This window comes from Nomascus leucogenys, chromosome 8 (genome assembly GCF_006542625.1).
Source record: "Nomascus leucogenys isolate Asia chromosome 8, Asia_NLE_v1, whole genome shotgun sequence".
NCBI classification, from domain to species: domain Eukaryota; kingdom Metazoa; phylum Chordata; class Mammalia; order Primates; family Hylobatidae; genus Nomascus; species Nomascus leucogenys.
The window spans coordinates 104,794,744-104,801,849 of NC_044388.1; positions in this window are offsets into that span (position 1 = coordinate 104,794,744).

Consider the following 7,106-nt stretch of genomic DNA (forward strand, 5'->3'; position numbering starts at 1 on the left):
AAAAACACAAAATGTTCAGCAAGAGCTATTTTGAGTATTGCTTAAAAGCCAGTGCATCTAAATCATCAATTGACCTGCGATAAGGACAGACAGTTAACTAAACCACCTAGTGCCCTGCCTTTCCCTGAGAACCGCTCCCATACAGCACAGCAAAGTGGGAAGTGCCTGAAAGCCAGATCAGATCCTGGCTTCAGCTGTGCAGACTTTTAGGCCTGAGGTAAGAAATCTGTCCTCAAGAGTAAGACTTCATGGAAACCTCACTGGCCTTGGGGAGGATCTGGGCTCTCTGCAGGTTCGTGCAGCAAGCTAAGCCTCAGTATTCTCTTCTGGGACATGTGCAGCACCCAATGCTGCTCATTTTCAGAGGAAAAACGTAAGTCCTTACAATACTGACAGCCCCCACCTGACCTGCCTTTCCTTCAGTTACCCTCTCTGACCTCACCTGGGACCACTCTTCCCAACCCCTCACTCTTCTCCAGCCCCACCTGCCTCCTCAAACAGACAGATTTGCCCTAGGGCCTTTGCACTGACCTTTTTTTTCCCCTGTAGAGTCAGGGTCTCACTGTTACCCAAGCTGGAACACAGTGGTGCAATCATAGCTCACTGCAGCCTCCAACTCCTGGGCTCAACGGATCCTCCCGCCTCAGCTGCTCAAGTAGCTGGGAATACAGGCACAATGCCAGGGCACCCTACTTTGCACTTGACTTTTCATCTCCTTAGATGACTCTACCCCAAGTATCCACTTAGCCCATGCTCACTCCTCCAAATCTTTGCTAAAAGGTCACCCTCTCACCGTAACCCACCCGGCAAACCACCCTCTCAATCCCCAACCCAGTCCTTCCAATCTCTCAGCTTTTTCTTTTGTCCATGGCACTATTCACCTTCTAACACACTGCATAATTTACTTATTATACTGTTAATGTTACAGCCCTTGCCACTGCCCCATGTAAGCTCGAGGAGGGAGAGATGTCTGTCTTCTTTTCTGATGAGTCCCCAACCCTTGAACAGCTCCTGGCACACAGCAGGTGCTCAAGCTCAAAGTCCGCACAGACCGCTTGGGAGAGGCCTTGAGCACGCGGCAGCCCCGCCCCTCATCTCATCAGAGCACCTCCTTTTGTGCGTGTTTGATTAAACACCTGGAAAACTGGCTTATCTAGAATTTACGATGCAGTTTGGTCATTTAAAAGTTAGCCTGGGCCGGCGCGGTGGCTCACACCTGTAATCCCAGCACTTTGGGAGGCCGAGGCGGGTGGATCACAATGTCAGGAGATCGAGGCCATCCTGGCTAACAAGGTGAAACCCCGTCTCTACTAAAAAAAAAAAAAAAAAAAAAAAAAATACAAAAAATTAGCCAGGCGTGGTGGCGGGCGCCTGTAGTCCCAGCTACTAGGGAGGCTGAGGCAGGGGAATGGGATAAACCCGGGAGGCGGAGCTTGCAGTGAGCAGAGATCGCGCCAATGCACTCCAGCCTGGGCGACAGAGCGAGACTCCGTCTCAAAAAAAAAAAAAAAAAGAAAGAAACCAAGTAGCTGGCGCTACTGCACGCCAGCCTGGGCGACCGAGTGAGACTCTGTCTCAAAAAAAAGTAAAAAAAGAAGGCCGGGCGCAGTGGCTCACGCGTAATCCCAGCACTTTGGGAGGCCGAGGTGGGCGGATCACGAGGTCAGGAGATGGAAACTATCCTGGCTAACACAGTGAAACCCCGTCTCTACTAAAAAATACAAAAAAATTAGCCAGGCGTGGTGGCGGGTGCCTGTAGTCCCAGCTACTCGGGAGGCTGGGGCAGGAGAATGGCGTGAACCCAGGAGGCGGAGTTTGCAGTGAGCCGAGTTCGCGCCACTGCACTCCAGCCTGGACGACAGAGCGAGACTGTCTCAAGAAAAAAAAAAAAAAAAAAGTTAGCCTGAACGCGGTGGCTCACGCCTGTAAACCCAGCACTTTGGTAGGCCGAGGAAGGAGGACAGCTTAAGCCCAGGAGTTGGAAACCAGCCAGGGCAACACAGGGAGACCCCATCTCTACAAGATAATAAATAAATAAACAGCCAGCGTGGTGGCGCGCGCCTGAGGTCCCAGATACTCTGGATGCGCAGGTGGGAGGATCGCTCGAGCACCAGGTGCTGAGGCTGCAGTGAGCCGAGATCGCACCACTGCACTCCAGCCTGGGCGACAGAGCGAGACCCTGTCTCAAAGAAAAAAACGAAAACAAAACCAAAAAAAGTTGTTAGTTTGAAATGCTTAAAAACTGCAGTTCACACAAAATCCTTCAAAACGTGGGATCCTTGGAGGTGTTTTGTTTTTCCACTTTTTGTTGTTAAAAAATGGGCCGAGAGTATCCTCTGGGTCAGTTTCTGTGGAATAAACTGTAAAGGCAAACGGTGGGACGCCCGAACCCACCCGGCTGCCGCGCTGCGCCCGCGCCTTCCCGCCCGCGTCGCTCCGCGCGGGGCCCGCGCCCTCACCGTCTCCCCGCGGATGCCCTGGACGGCCCTCCACTGCGAAGGCACGGACGCCACACCCAGAGTCTCGTCCTGCAGCAGCCCTGGCCGCCCCGGCCCCGGGCTGCTGGCAACCCCGCCTGTCGCCAGCGCCGCAACACCCGCACCTCCCGCCGGGCTGAGTGGCCGGGGCTGCGCGCGGGTTGCCGTGGAGACGGTGCCGCCCGCTTGTACGGACGCACTCAGGCGCGACCTCCGCCCCTACGCCGCCATTAGCGGAAAACGGGAAGCGTGAGGCCGGCAGCGCCATGTTTGAATTGGTCGCAGCGCCTCCTGCAAGGCCTGGAAGAAAGAAAAGTAATGATTCTTCCCGGCCAGAGAGAGAAGCATGACCGGTTTTGCATACCCGGTCCCCAGAAAAAGCATGCTCGGGGTAGGCGCGCTACTCCTGGGCGAGGAAACTGCGGAAGTCAGGCATTGGTGCCAGGTTCAAAGATGGCGCTGAGCAGCCAAGCGCAGAAGCGAAGAGAGGGCGGCAGCCTGCGGCGGTCGCCGGCCCGCGAGTTCTGGGCCTGGGGGCGCAAATTCGGCTGAGCAGCTGTTGCTTCCAGCAGATCCGAGAACCGCGCCACTCGAACAGGCTGTCACCTCGAAGCCAAGTGATCTCCCTTTAATCCTCAGTCTCTGTCTCAACAGAATGATGATGAAAAATATTCCTACGGAGATCCTAAATGTGGTTAAAAAGCTGGGAGGCCCAAATGAGGTCTTCTACAGAAACATGCTTATTAAATCGAAATTAAAAGCAAATAACCAAATAATGTGCCTACTGTGTGTCAGGCAAAGAGCCCAGAACGTCTCTTTGTTATTAAGTTCTCACCCTGAGGAAAGAACTGCTTTTATACTGTATCATGTCGTTCTGCCATTCCGTGCGCCCCACCGCAATTAAAAAACACTGGAGATTCTGACCTGAGGACTAAAAAAATAAAATAAACAAATAGGCCGGGTGCGGTTGCTCACACCTGTAATCCTGGTACTTTGAGAGGCCAAGGCAGGAAGATCGCTTGAAGCCAGGAGTTCGTAAACCAGCCTGAGCAACATAGTGAGAGCCCCATCTCTACAAAAAAAAGTTTTAAAACTTAGCTGGGCATGGTGGCACGTGCCTGTAGTCCCACCTAGTCGGCAGGCTAAGTGTAAGGATCCCTTGAGTCCAGTAGTTTGAGGCTGCAGTGAGCTATGATTACAGCACTACACTACAGCCTGAGTGATAGAGCAAGACCCTATCTCTAAAAAAATAGTAGGCCAGACGAGATGGCCAGCCCTTTGGAAGGCCAAGGCAAGAGGATCACTTGAGCCCAGGAGTTTGCGACCTGCCTGGGCAACATAGCAAGACTCCCTCTCTACAAAAAAAATTTTAAAATTAGCCAGGCATGGTGGCACACACCTGTAGTCCCAGCTGCTCCGGAGGCCAAGGTGAGAGGATCCCTGGAGTCAGGGAAGTTGAGGCTGCAGAGAGCCCTGATTGAACCATGCTGTGCTTCAGCCTGGACAAGAGAGTGAGACCCTGTCTCAAAATAATAATAATAATAATAATAATAATAATAACAACAACAACAAAATAATAAAATAAAAAAATTCTAAAAAATGATCTGGAAGGATAGATGCTACTTTTTTTTTTTTTTTTTGAGACAGAGTCTCACTCTGTCGCCCAAGGTGGAGTGCAGTGCCACTATCTCGGCTCACAGCAACTCCACCTCCCCAGTTCAAGCGATTCTCATGCCTCAGCCTCCCAAGTAGCTGGGATTACAGGCACATGCCACCACGCTGGGCTAATTTTTGTATTTTTAGTAGAGAAGGGTTTCACCATGTTGGCCAAGCTGGTCTGGAACTCCTGACCTCAAATGATCTGCCCGCCTCAGCCTGCCAAAGTGCTGGGATTACAGGCATGGGCCACTGTGCCCAGCCTGTTTGTTTTTTTTGAGACAGAGTCTCACTTTGTCGTCCAGGCTGGCATGCGGTGGCACTAGCTTGGCTCACTACAACGTCCACCTCTCAGGCTCAAGTGATTCTCCTGCCTCAGCCTCTCGAGTAGCTGGGATTACAGGCAACCGCCACCACACCTGGCCAATTTTTTGTATTTTTAGTAGAGACGGGATTTCACCATGTTGGCCATGCTGCTTTGAAACTCCTGACCTTGACCAGGCGCGGTGGCTCAAGCCTGTAATCCTAGCACTTTGGGAGGCCGGCACAGGTGGATTGCCGGAGCTCAGGAGTTCGAGACCAGCCTGGGCAACATGGTGAAACTCTGTCTCTACTAAAATACAAAAACAAATCAGCCGGGCGTGGTGGCGGGCACCTGTAATCCCAGCTACTCGGGAGGCTGAGGTAGGAGAAGTGCTTGAACCCAGGAGGCAGAGGTTGCAGTGAGCCAAGATTGTGCCACTGCACTCCAACCTGGGCAACAGAGCAAGACTCCGTCTCCATAAAAAAAAAAAAAAAAAAAAAAAAAAAAGAAACTCCTGACCTCAGTTTAGCCACCTCACCTGGCCTAATTTTTTTTTTTTTTTTTTTTTGAGACAGGGTCTGGCTCTGTCACCCAGGCTGGAGTAGTGGTATGATCATGGCTCACTGCAGCCTCAACCTCTCTGGGCTCAGGCCATCCAACCACCTCAGCCTCCTAAGCAGCTGGGACTACAGGCTTGCACTATCATCCCCAGCTAATTTTTGTGTTTTTGTAGAGACGGAGGCAGGGGTCTCCCCACGTTGCCCAGGCTGGTCTGGAACTCCTGGGTTCAAGTGAACTGCTCACTTCTGCCTCCTAAAGTCCTGGGAATACAGGCTAAGCCACTCCCCAGGCCAAAGCAGATATTTGAAAACACAATTTAATCCCTTCAGGGCCCAAGATTCCCTCCCTGTTCCCACCCTCTCTCCACCCCATGGCCTCTGCCTCCACCTGCTTCAAGCCCACCCCTCAGGCCTCAGTTTACCACCACCTAGAAAGGCCCTTCCTCAAATGTAGACTGAAGAAAAAGGGACTTTTTAAAAACTCATTAAGGGGCCAGGCGCCGTGACTCACAACTGGGAGGCCGAGGCGGGCGGATCACGAGGTCAGGAGATCGAGACCATCCTGGCTAAGACGATGAAACCCCGTCTCTACTAAAAAATACAAAAATTAGATGGGCATGGTGGCGAGCACCTGTAGTCCCAACTACTCGGGAGGCTGAGCCAGGAGAATGGCGTGAACCCGGGAGGCGGAGCTTGCGGTGAGCAGAGATCACACCACTGCACTCCAGCCCTGGTGACATAGCAAGGCTCCATCTCAAAAAAAAAAAAAAAAAAAACACACACACAAACTCACTAAGGTCCGATGTGGTAGCTGATGCCTAGGAGTTCGAGATCAGCCTGGGCAACATAGGGACACCTCGTCTCTAAGACAAAATCAATTTAAAAAATTAGAACTGGGTGCAGTGGCTCACACCTGTAATACCAGCACTTTTGGAGGCCGAGACAGGTGGATCACCTGAGGTCAGGAGTTCGAGAGCAGCCTGACCAACATGGTGAAACCCCGTCTCTACTAAAAATACAAAATTAGTGAGGCGTGGTGGCACATGCCTATAATTCCAGGTACTCCGGAGGCTGAGGCAGGAGAATCACTTGAACCTGGGAGGTGGAGGTGGCAGTGAGCCAAGATGGCAACATTGCACTCCAGCCTGGGCAACAAGAGCAAGACTCCGTTTCAAAAAAAAAAATTAGCCAGGTGTAGTGGCATGCATCTGTGGCCCAGTTACTCTGGAGGCTTAGTTGGGAGGATCGCTTGGGCCTGTGAGGTCAAATGCAGTGAGCCATGATTGCACCACTGTCTTCCAGCATGGGTGACAGAGTGAGACCCTGTCCAAAAAAAAAAAAAAAAAACCTCAAAACTCAGTATTATTTTTTTTTTTTACTTTCTCTATTGAGACAGAGTCTCACTTTGTCGCCCAGGCTGGAGTGCAGTGGCACGATCTCGGCTCACTGCAACCTCCGCCTCCCGGGTTCACGCCGTTCTCCTGCCTCGGCCTCCCAAGTAGCTGGGACTACAGGCGCCCCCCACCACCCCCAGCTAAGTTTTTTTGTATTTTCAGTGGAGACAGGGTTTCACTGTGTTAGCCAGAATGGTCTCGATCTCCTGACCTCGTGATCTGCCCACCTCGGCCTCCCAAAGTTCTGGGATTACAGGCGTGAGCCACTGTGCCCTGCCTATTTTTTTTTTTTTTTTTAAACAGTCTTGTTCTGTCACCCAGAGTGGACTGCAGCGGTGTGATCTTGGCTCACTGCAACCGCTGCCTCCCGGGTTCAATCGATTCTCCTGCCTCAGCCTTCAGAGTAGCACGTGCCACCACACCCAACTAATTTTTTGTATGTTCAGTAGAGACAGGGTTTCACCATGTTAGCCAGGATGGCCTTGAGTTCCTGACCTCCTGATCCACCCACCTCAGCCTCCCAAAGTACTGGGATTACAGGCGTGGGCCACCATGCCTGGCCTGACAAAGCTGTCTAATTTTATTTTATTATTTATTTATTTATTTATGTTTTTGAGATGGTGTCACGCTCTGTCGCCCAGGTTCAAGTGTAGTGGCACAATCTCAGCTCATTGCAACCTTCACCTCTTGAGTTCAAGTGATTCTGTTGTCTCAG